Consider the following 18,208-nt stretch of genomic DNA (forward strand, 5'->3'; position numbering starts at 1 on the left):
ATTAAATGTACTCTATCTCAGCATACAGTGGGAATTTCAAATATAAGGCATGCAATTATTCCTTTCTCTATCTCTCTACTTTCGTAGATTATAAAAACGAAAGTCAGTCAAATATAAGACAGAGACTTTTATCTTTTATTAAATCGGAAACTTTCAGAATGATCCATGTAGAAGGAAGACATTGCACTGCAATACTTCTCGTTAATCAACATTTTACAATTAACAGCTGACACTAATAGATCACCTTCAATTTATTAAGCAAGTACTGCGGCACCAATTCTCGTGTCAGGTGCTATTTAAGATTATGCTATTCCATATTCTAGTCCTCACTAGCGATGTCCAGTTATGTCTTTGTCCAACGTCGCGCTACCTTCAATTGGAGATTCAATGTAGTCTCATTCTCATGTAGTGCACCAGAGTTTTCTCATAAGCGGTTGGTTCTTCCTTTGTTTGTATAAATTCCAAGTTTTACTGATAAGGCCTACAAACCACCATGAGATCAAATGCATTTTTTTATTTTGCCATCTTTCCATTTCTCTATGCCAATCGGCCTCCTTTCTCGAAATATTGTCCCAGGGAAATCCGACAGAGTCAGGCTTAGCTCGAGTAAAAATTTCTCTCGAGTACATAGTATATTGAAAATGAAGCAAGAACTTCTTTGTTACTCATTTTTGGGTTGGAACGGAACAAAGGCCATATTAATAGCGGCATTAAATTATTACCCGTTTTTCTAGCCGGTGAAGGTTGTAAAACACGCCTGTCCTATGAGCATCTGTGTTATTCAGTAGAACGTCTTTTTCAGGTGCAATGCAGCCAATTATTAACCATACGAGGCAAGATCTCTCCTCTCGTGGCTTTTTGTCTGACATTGTATTCTGTGAATTCACAGTACCATTTTATTCTTGAGAATCCAAATGAGATTTGATCGCTAATCGCAACGATTTGGTAGTACCCACACAGAGATCTTCAAGACTGCTGTAAGTTAATTTAGTATAAAGTCGATATCCAAGAATGGATGCGACGGTACTTTCTCACCTGCTACTACCCTTACTTCTAAATTACTGAAAACTCGTTGTCCCGAGTCAGACCATGAAAAAAACCAGTAACATCGCAAGTATTTTTGCGATTGGGTTATACAGTTACGTCGGCAAGCCTGTGAAGAATTTAATTTATCATTCGTTGCCGCATCCACGAGAAGATACAATGAAATGGATTCACTGCGTACTCGTCAATATGTACATTTCGACCCTGTACAGGCGATATTTTATTTAGGACTAGGGAACTAGAGAACTAGGCAGCTACAAAGCTAGAAGGCTAGACAGCTCTACTCCCTGAAAAGAACGAATTCCTACAGAGCCTTCTTCTGTGATTTGAAAAGCAAAGATTAGGAAAGGAAATCACCCATTAGAAAGATGTATATGTGACTGAAGAAGGTATACATAAAGGTATGTGACGTAGCCCTTGATGGGAGAGGTCCGCTGGGTTTGTTACGAACTCTATACTTCAACCAGGATGCGCTTCCTTACCACATCCCCAACCTTGGAACCTCTGCTTCGTCAGAGGTAGAAAAGCGCTCAACGCAACTGAATGAGAATGTAGACAAGTCCTTAAAGGCCGTTAATAGCGAATGTCTGAAGTTTGTAAAGGTATCCGTCCAAAATATATTTTGCATATCCTTCTTCAGATTGCTTCCTACCAAAAAGCAATAACTGTCTATTTTCATGGCGCACCGTCATGATAACTTCCTCAGGTCCTGCTTTTGATCGAAAATTGACTCCGGTTCTGACTGAGTTGGAAATCTTCGGGGCAGGGGCACTGATTATATCTTCTCAAAATGTTGAATAGGCATTATGATGGAAAATTCTACCTAATTAAATTATCTTGGTAAATTAAGACAAAATTATATGCAAAATGCAAAATTCGAAGGTTAGGCAAAATCATCATAATGACTATAAAATATCGCAATCCGACCTGTATTTCTTACCAAGAATAGCATTGCAGAGGTTGAAGAGTGTTCTCAAGTCTGAGGGTTTATATTAGGACGGGAAGGTGTCGACTTGCCGCTAGCTGTGTACTTCTCCTTTCTTCGGAAGGGAGGCAGGGTGTAGGTACATACGTGTCGTCTGTACACAATGGATCCGCCTCTTCGTGGTTCTCTACGTGCACTGTATTTCATAATTGTTTTGCGGCTGAAAAATTCATCTGTTGAAATACACACTGGGATTGTTGGATTTTTTCACTACCCAGCTTGGATGGTGAACTAGTGAACCAACATTTGATAGGATTTAGAAACTAGGATATGTGTGTATATGTCCATCTGAAACAGGTAGTACAGCCATGTCTATCTTAGAATGATCAATTTTATACTAGTTCTCCTTTAAAAATTTAAATGTGTAGGTTTGTTTTGAAAACAAAGCACAGCCGACTCTAGTACTAGCCATGCTGAACAACGTGGCAACACCGCTCACGTGACAATCGGGAGTCGTATTTTCAAAAACAGAGTCCTGTGCTCGGAATTGTAATTAACGTTTTTTTTAATTAAAAACTGTAGTAATATACACTATTTTGTGTTAATTATGTATAAACAACATATAAACGTTGCAACTATGACAAATAGAAGTGAAATTGTTATAAATGTGTACTTTCAAAGGAGTTTGGTGTTGTGGTATTTGAAATATTTACAGTGGTTTCAAGAAAATTTAGGTATGAAGCAAAATGAAACCATCTTTGGATCAAATTGAAACATTTAAAAATTGATGGACGTGTATATAAGTTAATAAAAACCTTAAAACAAGCGGAATTATTGGAACGAAACCAAAGAGGTTATGTGAAGTCCAGAGAGTAGTCGGGAGTCTGACGACGTTGATTGGTTGAGAGTCTGGGAGTCCGGGAGGCAGATAGAGTAGGGTAGGTGTTGATATATTCAGACCAGACTCCCGCGGTGTTGCCATTTTTACTTCAGCGCGGCTAGTACTATACTCCGTTCAACGAGACGAGTCACCAAGCACGTGAACAGGACAGGGCCGACTTACGGGTTCCGAATCCCCACACCACATCGAAAGATAAGCCTGACCTTGCATGCAAGAGCCCTCGGCAAGGGACCATCATAACTTGGCCCTGAGTTGTAACATGTGGCAGCCAATGACCGCAGTCGTAGAGCTGATCACGTGAGTTGTATGTTTTGACTTGGTGACTCGTCTCGTTGAACGGAGTATAGAGTCGGCTGTGCTTAAAAGAATAAGACTAGGGATTTAGTAACCTAAACTAAAACTAGATGGCGCATCGAAAACTTGTGGTGCTAGCCACCACAACCCGGTTCAGTTGTTACTAGAAGAAAAGACCGTTAGACTGAACGCATCGGAATAAAGAGATAAGATAAAGAACAAGTTTTTGTATCATTAAATATCAATAAATATCATAAACAATAGTAACTGGAAGATTAAAAACAATTTCACGGATTTTTGCCATCGTTTTGGTATTCGTGCAAGACTAACAATAAGACGACAGGCAACCGAAACGTTTATTACCTTCAGCAGCTTCCTCGGCTTCCTTTGAAACGTTTGAGCAACTCAAATGTTCTTGCTGACTTAAAGCTTAGTCGCCAAAAGCCTCTTTTAGCATTCGGCGGATTTCTACCGCAGTTTTGTCAAGCTTGAAGGAAAATAGTATGCAAATCCTTTGCTCTTTAGCAGCAGCTGTTTCGACAATCTCGGAACCACAAAAACACAGTGTAAACAGCAGCGCAACTGGAGAACAGCTTCACTCACAGTCAAAAAGACGCCACTTAGCAGACCGGTCCATGAACAATACGAAGCACTTAGTGGTGCACGTTTGGTGCAAGCTCAGTGCAAGCTCGGTGCTGCAATCGGTTTAAGCAAAATATTCAAATGTCCGAGAACTTCCAATTCTATTTATTCAACGAAAACGAACTTTGCATTCCGTTCATAGGATTAGGATTTTTGTGGAAAGTTCAATCGATATCGGTAAACATTCGTTACTTTTGTTTCGAGAGCAAGTAGATTTTCCGCCTCCATATTTCTATCAAAGGTTTGATATTTTTATCAGTGTTGAAGGTTTTCTGTGATTTTTGGAAATTACTTTTTTGTCTTCATTCTATTTACTTTTTCGGATAAACTTCCGAAAAGTCCTCACTTTTGATGATCTTGATCTTGACATATGTTATTAAGGTGATCCTTCTGAATAATCTCCAAAAGGTTTTAGCCGCCGATCATTGGTTATCAAAAAGTTCTAAACAAAGAGAAATCATAAAATGTACTGTAATTTTTCCAGAAATCTGAATCTTACCATGCGAACTCGTTTTAGTATTAAAAAGTTCGCCTCTCCCTCTGCACCCTCACCCCAAAAATACCCTAACCTAACCATTTCTAATTTCCTTTATTTTGATTACGAAATAGAGAACACGTAAACGTTATACAGTATACTACATTATGAACACAAAGTTAGTAAATTTATATTATTCATATATGTCTACATGTCAAAATGTAATAACAAGTACTGGTCAAATATTTTAGATTTGTGGGATAATTTTCGGGTATGTTTTTTGTAGGAGAGGGGAGAAAAAGGCGTTTCGTCTTGGGATCGTCTGTCAGATTCGTCTCAGTGGGGCTGACAACAGACCATCTCTGCCCCAGACTCCTATCACCAAACCGCAATTCTCGAACTTGTGCATGTCGACCGCTTACGAGAACGCTGTCACCGATCTCTCGCTGCTACCTAGCGGTCCCCGGGCCGAACTAAAGGCGTCCGGGGAGACGAAACCATTTTCCCCTCCACTAAACGCCTACAGTACCTTGATTGAAAACACATTAAATTGTGATGTCATCGCTTCTGTACTTTATACATTTAGAGTACAAATGTATTCATACAACGTTGGAAAAGTTGATTTCTCTATAAGCGTAAATTGTATTGTTAAAAAGCTGTGCTATATCTGAACATAAAATTGCAATTCCATTCTTTTGAGCTCTATGTAATTTCTTAAGATCTATAGCCCAATTTTGTTCCTGTCTGATCAATCCCACTCGCACGTGTATAAATTGATAATAAGAGAATAGCGACGAATGTAGAGAGGAAAGAAATTCCAAGAGATGATCCAAGTCCTAGGTGGTTTTATGAAGGATAGAATTTTCCCTCTGTGTTTGTAAAGCTTGCAACACGAAATTGGCTACTTCTTCGAGGCAATTGAGTTTATTTGATCGAAAGAACATTCGCGTTCTTCAGACGGAAAAGAAAGATATCCTCAGCGTCATCGTTTGCTTCATTTCCTCTACAGGATATTCATGACCGGGAAAGGTATTTCCTTGTTTTCATGTTTGTCACGTACGAGCTATGTAAAATTGAATAAATCGATATTTTGTATACGTAACTCAAATATCCGAAATTTATTATTTTTTTCAAAATTCCCAACATACAACTATTCAGAGTAAAAATCGTATAGCATGCATGTACGAGCATTTTTGCTTATAATTAGTTTAGTATCAGATTAAAGGTTTTGAATGAAATTCAGTTATAATTTCAGTTTAATAATTTTATACCATATATATAATTCCCGCGTGTGCATCTCACTTTGTCTTTGAAGTAAATAATAAATGTTTCATTCGCATGTAACAAATAAATTAAGAAGACAACACGTATACCATTGAACTTCGATAATTTTATTTAAAAAGGATTTAGAAACAGTTTAACTCGTGTTTCGCAACTGTTTATCGGATAATTTTATTATTTTTCTCAAATGTTTCGACATGCTAAAATAAATTGAAACAAAAACAAGAGTGTGTATCAGTTCGACATTCCTATCATCATACGTGTAAAGTGTCCTTCAGACGATCAATATATATTGTCAATATTGTCAATATTGTCAATATTTATTGACAAACTGCATTGGTCTTCAGACGTTTAACACGTTTAGTTGGTAGTCAACGTGTTAATATTGTTTATTGACAATACACGTTAGTATTTCACGATGTTAAATCAAAATAAACCTTGTACAACCATTATTTTAATACTGTTAATGAAAAAGCCAACGAAGAAGAGGATATGGGCTAGAATACGCACACTTGACCAGGCCGCCCGTACGGGCGCCTAACGTAAGTGCAGTCAGGCTTGTCACGGGCAGAGCTGTCTATACTACTGCGATCGGTGGTGGAAGCATTATCGCGACAATAGGCCTACGAGTACGTGTTATGACAGACGATATAACGCGACACCGTGAAGTAAAGGACCTGATCCGGTCCAATGGACAAATATTTTGTATGATTATGATTGCATTCATAATTAATTTTTGTATAATGAACGATGGATATGGCGGTGGAAAAATGCAAAGAACTATGTTTTACGCCAGATATTTTGAGGGAAAATTTCGAAAGTATATTTAAAAGCGATTATACATAAAGTAAGACAGTGGATACAGAAAAGTGCTATGTATTTAAATCTCGCGACAAGAGACGACCTACTCGTACTGAGAGGACACGAGTCACCAAGTACATATCAACACGTGCACGTGAGCACGGCAGGGCCGACTTACGGGTTCCGGATCCCCACATCGCATTGTAAGATAACCCTGACTTTATATGCAAGAGCCCCCAGGCAAGGGACCATCATAACTTGGCCCTGAACTGTAACGCGTGACAGCCAATGACAGCAGTCGCAGAGCCAATCACGTGAAAAGCGAGGGAGTTGTTTGTTTTGGTTTGGTGACTCGGCTCGTTGAACGGAGTATAGATTTGGATCGTCAGCTGATATTCAAAATAAGTCATCCTTGTCACTCACACAGGCGCTAACGCGTAAACAGACGTATAGCACAAACACGCGGATTGTAATTTTAAAGCGTCTTTTTTAACAATAAAAATAGGTTTTACTTTCTAATTTTGTGTACACTCGTGATCAAATCAGGTTTCCCCAGCTGTTGATGTTCTGCGTTGTCGCTCTTACCTGCAAAAATCTCCGGGGGAAAATGACAATATACCGAAGAGGGCTCTGTGCCAATGGGGTGCCGAGCTGTTCGTTCGCGACCTACGCCAAGCCCACTTTACGTAGCCGACACTGCCGACCACGGGTCGGAAATTCCCCTCTACAAAAAGTCTAGCATTGACTGTAGTGCCATCTACTAACCATGCGTCACGAGTGTACTAAAAGTAGACATATATATAAGTATACTATATATGCCTCTGATATATATAGTATTTCTCAGACTGATATATATATGTATATATATAGAATACGAAATTTTTGATAGTCATAAAGTGACTGCTAAAAATCAGAGATTTATGATTTAGCTGATTTCTTCAGCCACCTGTAGGGATACGATAATAAATTAATAATTATTAATTATTTGGACTCCACCAAAACGGACGCTATGACGCTATGACGCCAAACCACGCCAAATGACGCCAATCAACGCCAATGTAGGCGGCGCTGATTGTCATCGTAGTAGCGCTATCTACGTACTGTCCGTCATCAGGGAACTAAAACTGAAAAGCCAAAAATATTAGTGGGAGTTTCCGACCCCTGCTGCCGACCTTGAGCCCGCGCGCTGTACGCGCTCGGATTGGTCAATGTTTTTCGTTAATAACTCAAAAACGAAGCTTCAAACAATATTTTGCCAAAGGAAAATATTGTTCACAATCACCCCAGCTACCACCTCTTCAAGAAACTAACGGTAGTTCTGGGACACCGTGTATATGTATGTATGTATACATACATGAATTTGTAAACGTTATATCTTGAAAACTAATAAAAATCGGGTGTATACATTAAAGCTTAATAAATTCGTTTTGAAAAGCACTATTACATGATCTTAAAAAAAATATATAGTTCCATTTAAAAAACGAAACTTGATCATTATAACTTTTAAACTAATAATGTAAATAAATTTCCATGTAAACAATTTTTCGTATCATCAATAGTTACGAAATAAAACGTCTGTCACACTTTAGCACGGACACCCTGTATATGTACATCGCGGCCTCCTACAATATTTTGGCGGGAAAATTTGAGTTATTATCCATTTTTTTATCCGTACAACTTCAGTGGCATATTAAATTTTATAATACATAATAATTAAAAATTATATATGTATCTTTTTTAAAAACTTTTAATATTAATATCGCCAAAATTAAGATTTTGAGAATTCCTGCTTCCTCTATGTACATTAGAGAAGCCTGATTTGATCGCGAGTGTACAAGTCACAACATATTATTTAACTGGAAGTTGATAATTCAATTTTAATGAAATTCTTTATCCTGTTACTAAACTAAACTGAAATTTGCATATATGCTCGATGTTCCATTTCTACTCTGCGTGACTGTAGGTGTATTCCTAAAAAGTTCAAATTTCCGCTGGGAAAAGCGGTAAAGCTTTTATCGTGTCAGTATCGATTTGTTCGATCTTGTCCTAGTTTTAGAATGAAACGTAAATTGATGTATCAGATTTTTGTTATTTTATTTACCCATAACTGGCATGCTGCTCATCCTGTCAGATGGAATAGATGTATGATGGGACTCAAAGACCTTTTAGAAATGTTCAAAAATTTACAACTAATAGAAACAATAAATAATAGGTAATATTGTAAGTTGTATATATTACTTTATTTCAGTAATAGCAAAGAGATATTTAAAAAAAATAAGGTTTAAAAAATTAGGTTTTATTTTTGCTTATATATAAAGGATAAAACAGTTATTCAGATGCAAAGATAATATATTTGTTGTAAATACGGACAATTTCTTAGAATATATGGAATGTCTACTAATTTCTGTCGTTTAAAATAATTGATAAATAGCAGCAACACAAAAAATGCTCTTTCTAGGCTTAGTATAATAATAAATCTGTTAGGTGTGTTTATATTCAGGGATAATGCACATCATCAGCAGCCCTCCAGGTGGACGAAGACATGGGCCGGTCACCGTGGAAATGAGATGTTCCGTTTCTGACCGTGGCCGAAGAAAAAGTCCTGTGCAGGTTGGAAACGTCCTAACCGCTTGATCGGAGGTGCAACGACGTGGATGCGTAATCCCCCACGCTTGCGTGGTGGATTGCGGCTAAAACGAAGCATTGTTGTGGCTATCGCCGATATCCTAGGGCAGGCCTGTCCAAGTAGGGGAATCCACTCCTGGAATACATGTTTTGGGTCCCCTTCCAACGCTGCTCCTTCAAGTAAGATGGGACGGTTCCGACTACCAAAGACGGTAGGAAAGATGGAGAGACGGTAGTCGGAACCGTCCCACCTTACTTGAAGGAGCAGCGTTGGAAGGGGACCAAAAACATGTGTTCCAGGAGTAATTTACCCTACTTGGACAGGCCTGTCCTAGGGTACTTGAAGCGGTGAAAGGTGCCGGCGGCCCACACTTAGGGGAGAAGTTTTAGTGGGTAGTGTATCATCCCTTCTGGGTGGTATGTATGAGTCCCACATTGCCCGGCCCCCCTTAGCGAATAGTGCGACAGGGGGTCAACCGCGCGTACGTAAATGTATTTCCTCTTCCATAAACAAAAAAAAAAAGGTGTAATTATATTCTCTGAGGATACAAAGCGAAGCCCTTTGAAAGGCCAGAAGATTATTACCTTGCAATCATCCTACCAATCAACTGCAAACTATTTCTCATTGTCAGTGAGTTCATCATGAGATGTACCTTTGGCGCGACGCGATGTATCACTTGATCTCTTTTATTAAATCGATTGTCACGATCAATCGCGGTGTGCCTCATCATTGTAATTGAAACGCAGCGAATCGGCTTTGGTGATCGCGGTTAGCGATCCGGACAGATGTGAATCCTCCAGTAAGCTTTTATCAAATTCCTCTTCGCTGATCTTCGTTGATTAATTGAAATTGAATATGTATTACCCTAAACATCGGCTTCGCGCTTTCATGGACCTCTCATTCATTTCTCGTACCTCTCACTTTGCGGGCGACTTCAAACAAAGAAGAGGGGATAGCGAGTTGCTTATTTCGAAGCAGAGACCACTTGCTTGTTTCGAGGCAATGCTGTATTGTCCAATTTATGTCGCGTTTGGGTTCATTTTGATCGCAAAAACATAAGGAATCGATCGACGTCGCTTCTGCAAAGATCTGATAAAAAATGCGGAAGTTGGTATTTCTACAAGAGAAAATCATTTCCTTTTTCGGACGACATACCTGGTACAGGCACGGCCAGAAACACAGAAATTCGGACCCGAAGTTGCACGGAAAGTTGTTCAACTTTATTGCATAGTCTGAATGCGGCCTAAGACATAGAATTTAAATGGTGTCGAGGGACACATCTCATAAGATACGTGATTTTGCTTTTCTTGTGAATATCTTTTCTCAGCTTGATCTTTTTAAATAGAATGACCCATTTTTTGTATCGTAAATTGATAGAATATCAAATTCTAAGCAAAAATATATTGATCTTCATATGTGCTAAATTTATACTTAACGAGATATTAACGAAATAACTTTCAAATGATGTCACTTTTTTACGAACTGATCATATGAATGTTCTGACCCTGAAAATGAGAATATATTTTTAACGTTTTACGAAGTATCAGAATAATCAGAGAGATGTTACCTGACAGCTTGAATGTGAATTTAATGGCAAATGTATCCCATAGCTTACAATCAGTATGACTTATTGGAATAACGCCAATATAATTTCATCAGTCGAACGTAGGTAGCCAGCAATTACTGTTCAATATAGGAATTTCGAACACGAAACCAATCTATTACGAGATGATTAAATTCAACATATATTTCGATATTCCTATTGAAATTTCGAAATTCGTATTATTAATTAGCTATATATGTAAATTTATTTTCGATGACAACTTTTATTTGCAATTTAAATACGCAGAAAATGAAAATAAATTGGAATTAATCACAATTTATGTGATTATGTGAAATTTTCTATAACTTACCCAAAGAAAACATCGTACACCAAATTTTAACCCGCTTTCTCAACTGGGAGGGTAGTTACAGGGTAAATTCGAATTATCGGTTTCGAATTATTTAATGATATGCAACAATTCTGAAAAAATTGTATAATATTGTAAACATGATTATTTATGGTAATGAATTTCTTTCAGATTTTTTTGTTACAAATCCAAAGTGTAAAAGATCAAAAACGTAAAAATATGTCAAAAAATACAGATTTTTATCCGACTTCGAAAAGGAGGAGGATACTCAATTCGATGTGTATGTATCTTTTTTTTTCTTTTTATGTATGTTCATCCATTATGCCGAGACAGATGGACCAATCGGATCGAAACCTTTTGCATCTTGTAGATTGTAGAGTATGTCTCCCAACTGGTTCCGTTAAAATAACATTTTGCATTTTTTCATTCCGAACGATTTTTATTGCAAAAAAACGTACTGTTTCATATACGTTCTGTGTATGTTCACTGATTACTCCGAGACGAATGGACCAATCGGAACGACAATTTTGCATCTTATACAGGGTGTTCCGTAACGTATTTTCACCCTCTGAGATGGTGGTATGTGGGGTGATTCTGAACAACTTTCTCCTTTGCGAAAAAGTGGTTTGAGGCTTCCTTTTTGAATTATTAAGCAAAAACACTGACCAATCCGAGCGCGTATAGCACGCGGGCTCAGGGACGGCAGTGTAGGCTACGAAAACCGGGTCTGACGTAGGTCGCGAACGAACAGCTTGGCACCCCGTTGGCATAGCATAATAAAAAAACTGAACCGGTAGAACATTTTTAGTCGTTGTTTAGAATGAATACGGAACCTAATCTCTTGTCGCCTGTCATAATGTAAAAAATGAAATTCTAAGGATTCTAAACAACAAATAAAAATGTTTGAGGTGGAATAATTAATAAACGTTTGAATTGGAGGCTACGTTAATGATGAAAAATTTGAAAACAATTTAAATGAAACTTACCCATTCGTTTCTAAATTAACCTGCTACGTTGAAATGCATTTCGAAGTCGGATTTGTTTTTTGTTAAAAATTATTTTATGTCTTGAAGTTTTTCAGCAATTACATATTTATTTTTAGTATGACTATTGCTATCCATTTTTTTCAAATTTTTCGATATTTTTTAGATATATCGTGCGAAAACGTAATGAATCTTATTTATGTATAATTTCTTTAATTTCTATTAATAAATTATATAAACAGTTTAAATGATTTTTATAGTATAAACTTTCAGTTTTTGTATTTCCAGTCTCAATTTGCCTTTTGCGCATGCGCCTTACTTACGAAAGGTGCGCCATATTGCATTGTCATATTTAAAAGTTTCAAAGCAGAAATGACACGCAGAGCGGGAAAACGACACAGATTAATAGCCTTAAAAAAAGCGTTGAAACAATCAATTAAAGTAACAATCCAAGTATATTTAATCAACTTATGTTTGTATAATAATTAACCAAAAACAAGAAAGACTTTACAGGAAGAGGTACAGAAGGAAACCGAAATTCCACAGAAAGAGATAATAGAGTGGAAATTGATTCCTATTGACATCCCAGGCCTAAATTGGGACATATACTGGAGGCAACAACCCAGTAAGTATACTTACGTCTTAAGACGACCCACGGCTAAAACACTGGGAGACATTAAAACTACTTGGATCCTTGACAGCCTCTGCAAGGAAATCATCCGAAGAATGCCGTTGTGCGAAATGCACAATGCAAAAAAGGCTACAAGAGTCTTGGGACAAGAGACTCTTTTATATTGAAACAGGAAGATGTAACATCCTAGAAGATCAAAATAAAAATGTTGAAAAATTGTAATTTTAAAAATAAAATCTTGTTTATGTATAATTTCTTTAATTTCTGTTAATAAATTATGTAAAAATACACGTGCACAGTAATATTTTTTATACATTCGTGTGCTAATCCAACGGCGATAAACAGTTCATAAATAGTAAGTAGAAAAAAAAAAATATAAGAAAAATAATTGTTTAGAATACACAGCTCACTTTGAAACTTTCCGATTTAAGGCAAAATAAAAAACTCTGATCTAGACTTGACTAACTGAATTTTGTTTATAAAATTCTGCGAAAGCAGAACCAGTTTTGTTCAGACATATCCAGGCCAATCCAGGCAGTTGAGCGTTCAACATAACCTAAATTGTAGCGCATGTGCTATCTCCAAAACCAAATCGACAAGCCCAAATTACATCAGGTTTGTCCCCAGAATTTCAAACAAATGTATACATATGTATATAAGCACATATGTTCACAAAAGAAATGGCAGAGAAACTCACTGATATGTACATATGTATAATCATATCACAGTCAAAGACAACCAACTAGAACTAAAATCATTAATGGTTAAACAAATGAATTGGGCTTACAAGCTAACATAACAGATACAGGATTTTTACACATTCTGAGTTTTAGAGAAGAAATCAAAAGTAATTTGTCCTCCCAGTTGCAGATACTAATATGAACAAACCATTAAATAGCAATAAAAATTGACTCCATACTGGTATTCAAAGAAAGTTGGAACTATCAGTTGGAACTAACAAAATTATCATTAAAATACCAACACCTTTTTCCTCATGCGTTTCATACAGATGAAAGTGAAGATGACAAAGATGATGTACAGCATCAATATACAACCAACGAAGGAAATAAAAATCAATTCAAAGTAATCAAGAAAGCAAAGCGCATTGGGTCCAAAGATAAACTAACAAAAATAACAGAAGAAACTATATGAAAAACTACACTTATAGTGTAGTTGTTTGTGGAAAATGCCTTTGGATCAATTAACCCTGGGGAAGTAATGTAGAATTTTGTAGACAGCTTTAATGAACTCGGTTATATGATCAAAAACATTTATCTTCTTTGAACAGAAAGAACTATTAGAAATAAATGCAGTAAGATCATTAAGAAGTTGAACACAAACAATTTTGAAGAGAATAACAGCTACGCTAAGAATGCAGTGAATTTTACATCCTAGAATAAAATTGTAGAACTCAGAGAAGCCAAATCTTCTAAATAACATACACCATCAATTGTATTAACATATAAATAATGAAGAATACAATTAAGGAATGCAAACAGATACCACTTTCACTACAAACAGATGCAGATATTAATTAATAAAACCATTCTAGACATTATATGCCTTCAGGCAACTAATTTCTAAAGGGGAATGATAGATATTGGTAATTTTTGGCAACAGTAGTTTTTGTAGGATATGTTTCTACAAGTTTTAAGGAGTTCAAAATACATCATGGTTCACCTTGGAGATGATGGAAAAGTAATAAACAGTAAGCGTACATACACCTTCCCTCAGAAGTAACAAAACATATATAAATATTGTCACACTCTAAAAATTTTTTGGATATATACCTTAGATGAGATTAAAATATAAATTACAAGCAAATTTTAAATCTTGTAAAAATAAGTATTCATGTATTCATATATGTTTACAATCAAAGATGTATTTACTTATATACTTTTACAAATACAGTGAGAGTCAAATGGAACGGAACTAGTCACGTTCTTAGATAAAAAGTCGCGATTTTCGAAAATTTTAATTACTTATAACTTATAAATGTGTTGACCGATCTGGATGAAATTTTCAGCATACACATAACTTATTTGAATCTACGAAAGACATATTTTAAATTTTCATTACAAGCTCATTGTCAGATAAAAAAGTTAAAAAATTGCCTTTTATTATTTTGTCCCCGATTTTGACAAATTGTAATTTTTTAAAACGATGAAAATACATATTTTAGTGAATTAATTTTTATAGCTTCTCAAAAAACCAAGTTATTTAGTCCAATTTTAACCGAGGTATTCTATTTTGAACAGTGTCTACTCACTTTTGACTCTCACTATACATCCCCCTCCCCGAAAGGCTCTTGGATTGTTCGTTGTAATTATCGAATATCAAGGATTGGAGGAACTACGAAATAGACACAAAATCTCAAAGGAATCCAAGAAAATATTCAAAACCGATAAAAGCAAAGAAAACAAATTGAAATTTATAAAAACATCAAACGTAGGGGGCGTGATATAGATCTAAATGTAACCGTCGCTAATGACCAAACTGTCGATGCGACGTTAAACAACTCCTTGAAGAAGGAGAAGAAGAAGAAGAAAGCAAAGAGAGGGAACTTGAAATTCCTACTGTACGCTGAGACAGAAAACATTTCACAGGAGTTTTCCTATTGTTTCCGACCGGAAACTTTTAAAGTAACCTACGTAACATGCATTTTTAGTAGCTTTTTATAGAAATTCTATGAGTTCTTATCTTATTAACGTTTTTTTGTATTAAAGAGCAAATTATTACGAAATTGTAATACTATTTTATGCAGAAATAATGATAATTGTAGGAGAATGAGGATAAATGAACTTTTCTTTATCACTATGCCATAATACTTATTTTATTATGAGAAAAAGAATTGTTTCTACTTTGGATCAAGTTGGAAGTTTTGAATTTTAGCCAGCTCCTGGTGGAAATATTACATCGTTTGACGGTATGAAAAGTGACGGCTGAAGTGGTACAGCATGTTGAAATGGTGCACGGCGGTACGCGAGCAAGACATTAGCAGCGATAAAATTTTACAACTTTGACAACTCTACGGATGCCATGATGAAATTTATTAGGTATTAAGAAGACTCTTCGTCGATTCTATAGAAAAAGTTTTATGTCTATACCTTATCTCTCTTTACAGTAGACCATCGTTATATTGCTGCTGACGGCGCTGCAAGAGCGAAAAAAGCTCTAGCGGTATAAGCATAGTGAATCGGCCCCAGTAACAATTTCGGTTATTTATAGCATGTAATGCTTTTTGCTTAAAGAACAACTGTGAGCAATCGTAACCCTGTACCCCCTCCATAAGGGAAATATGAGGGTAAAAACCCTAAACTTTACTGTTTCTTTCCTTGGAAACTGTTTAAGATATTTGAATACATTAAAGTGCAAATAGTAGGTACTCATTGCATTTTATATATACAGGGTGGTCAACATATCTTGAGACAAGTCAATATCTTCTAAACAACACATTGTTGGAAAAAATGTTTCAGACAAAAGTTGTCATGTGTCAGGGGTTAAATTGGATAGTCGGAATGGATTTTTTCAGTGGGTACTCCTGCAGGTCATATGAAGTTCAACTTAATTTTTTATTATACTATCATAATCTCTAGGAGAATATAGGTAACTTTTGTACGAAAGATTTTTTCGTGGATCGTCAACTTCCGGAGATAAACCATTAAATATTTAAGAGGATGTGATGGGTAAAAACACGTACAAGGAGCATTGTATTTATAATCGCTTTATAATTTTTAACAAACATTTTACCGATTTTATGACATAGAATTTGCTAAGGACGAAGCGAAAATTAAAGATCCTAAATGCATGGTATAAAAACGAAAAATTACTCTATTGCCAGCAATACCCGTAAAACAATCCTTTACTACATAACTATTAGCTATAAAAGTTTCAAGAGAGTCGGATTGGTACAACAGGGTTAAAAAAAAGTAAAACTAACGCAACGCCCCTTCATAAGAGGCAAAGTTAGGCTAAACCGTTAGTGATGCTCAAAATCTAACTGACCTACAAGGGAACAAACAATACCGTTGCATTGGTCTTGCCACCTTTCTCATACCAGAAACAGCTCTCAGAAAAACATGAACCTCTTTCTTCAACTAAACTATGTGGTTTTTAAATAAGGAATTTAGTCCACAGTCATTTGTTTAAATATTATATCAACAATTTAGTAAAGTTTTGTAGGAGCAGAAAAAGGGAGTTTCTCGTTTACCGGACTCGTTACTGCGGCTGACGACAGACGATCCCTGTCCCATACACCTATAATGACATTTCTCGGAACTCCTACATGTCGGTATCGCATGCCGGGCGACCGCCAGCGAGAACAGTATCATTCCTGTCGCTATTTGGCTGTCGCCGGCCCGAGTTAAAGGCGTCCGGGGAGACTTAGGCACCCCCCCTTTCACTAAACGCCTACACATTTTAATTAAGTTTTCTTACTGAATGGCAATCTCCTTTTGCGTAAAGTATATACGAAGTGTGGAATAAATTAGGGAATATATGGTTTTGAAATTTTTTTTCACTATTTCAGAACAGATACTCTTGAAACTTTTACAGATAATAGTTAAGTAGTAAAGGATTATTCTTAATCTTTTCGATGAGTGTCACTCAAGGGGTTGTTTATAGAAATTATCTTTAAAAACTTATTTATTAATTTTCAATCCTTAATTATCGGATATTAATTTTGGGAAATATATATGAAATACAGCTAATAAGTACCTACTATTTGCACTTTAATGTGTTCAAATACTGTAAACAGTTTCCAAGAAAAAAATATAGTAAAGTTTATGGTATTTACCCTCATATCCCCCTTATTGGGGGGGGGGGGGGGTTGCTCATAATTGTTCTTTGGGCAAAAGGTATTATGTGGTATAAATATCAGTCGAAACTGTTGCTAGGGCCGATTCACTATGCTTATACGGCTACGATCTAGCCGCTAGACCCTTTGTCAAGTTTCTAACAAGGGACATTACCCAATCGACACACGTCGATTTTGATGCCCTTTGAGTATGATATAGAACTCAAAAAAATATTTGACACGTATTTTTTTTTATCGGCAATCGTCCATGCTGAAGGGATGAAAAAAATGACAAAAATAGATTATTTTTCAATATATTTTTTAAACGAATAAATTTATCAAAAAGGTGGCTACATAGAAAAATTTGCTGTTCACAAACACACAAATTCCGTTTTGAATTTTTCGCCTACACCTAATAGTTCCTGAGATATTCAAGAAAATATGTTTTGTAACCCCAACTTTGAGGGCTATTTTCATCCCTTCAGCATGGACGATTGCCGATAAAAAAAAATACGTGTCAAATATTTTTTTGAGTTCTATATCATACTCAAAGGGCATCAAAATCGGCGTGTGTCGATCGGGTAATGTCCCTTGTAAGCTCTCATTTGGAAGAGATAGGGGAGATAGAAACATATCATTTTCATAGAAAATAATGGTGGAAGGGTAGCACTGGTGTACTTGAAATCCGTGTAGAGGTCAAATAGTTCACGTAAAGGGAACCTACTGTATTTTCAAGTTTAAAAATTATTAATATTACTTGATTAAACGGAGTGATATTTTTGCTGTATTTTTGAATAATGAAATTCGACTTAATACACTTGATTTTTTCAATATAATAGGTTTTATTCAATGAATTTAAAAATTTACTTTAAGAAATTATTTATTCAATATAAAAATATT

General features: G+C 36.1%; 2 long non-coding RNA genes across 2 annotated transcripts; one reads left to right on the forward strand and one right to left on the reverse strand.

Annotated features, from left to right (window-relative positions):
* Window positions 1-9,306: 9,306 nt before the first annotated feature.
* Window positions 9,307-10,675, reverse strand: LOC117609823 (uncharacterized). Its single transcript, XR_004582689.2, has 4 exons — window positions 10,557-10,675; window positions 10,145-10,494; window positions 9,574-10,078; window positions 9,307-9,489 (listed from the first exon to the last, which is right to left on the reverse strand). It is a non-coding gene; the product is annotated as an uncharacterized LOC117609823 (long non-coding RNA).
* Window positions 10,676-12,864: 2,189 nt separating this feature from the next.
* On the forward strand, window positions 12,865-17,323 carry LOC117609822 (uncharacterized). Its single transcript, XR_004582688.2, has 4 exons — window positions 12,865-14,221; window positions 14,772-15,155; window positions 15,406-15,569; window positions 15,638-17,323. It is a non-coding gene; the product is annotated as an uncharacterized LOC117609822 (long non-coding RNA).
* The last annotated feature ends 885 nt before the right edge of the window (window positions 17,324-18,208 follow it).

The sequence above is a fragment of the Osmia lignaria genome, chromosome 5 (assembly GCF_051020975.1).
Source record: "Osmia lignaria lignaria isolate PbOS001 chromosome 5, iyOsmLign1, whole genome shotgun sequence".
Taxonomy (NCBI): Eukaryota; Metazoa; Arthropoda; class Insecta; order Hymenoptera; family Megachilidae; genus Osmia; species Osmia lignaria.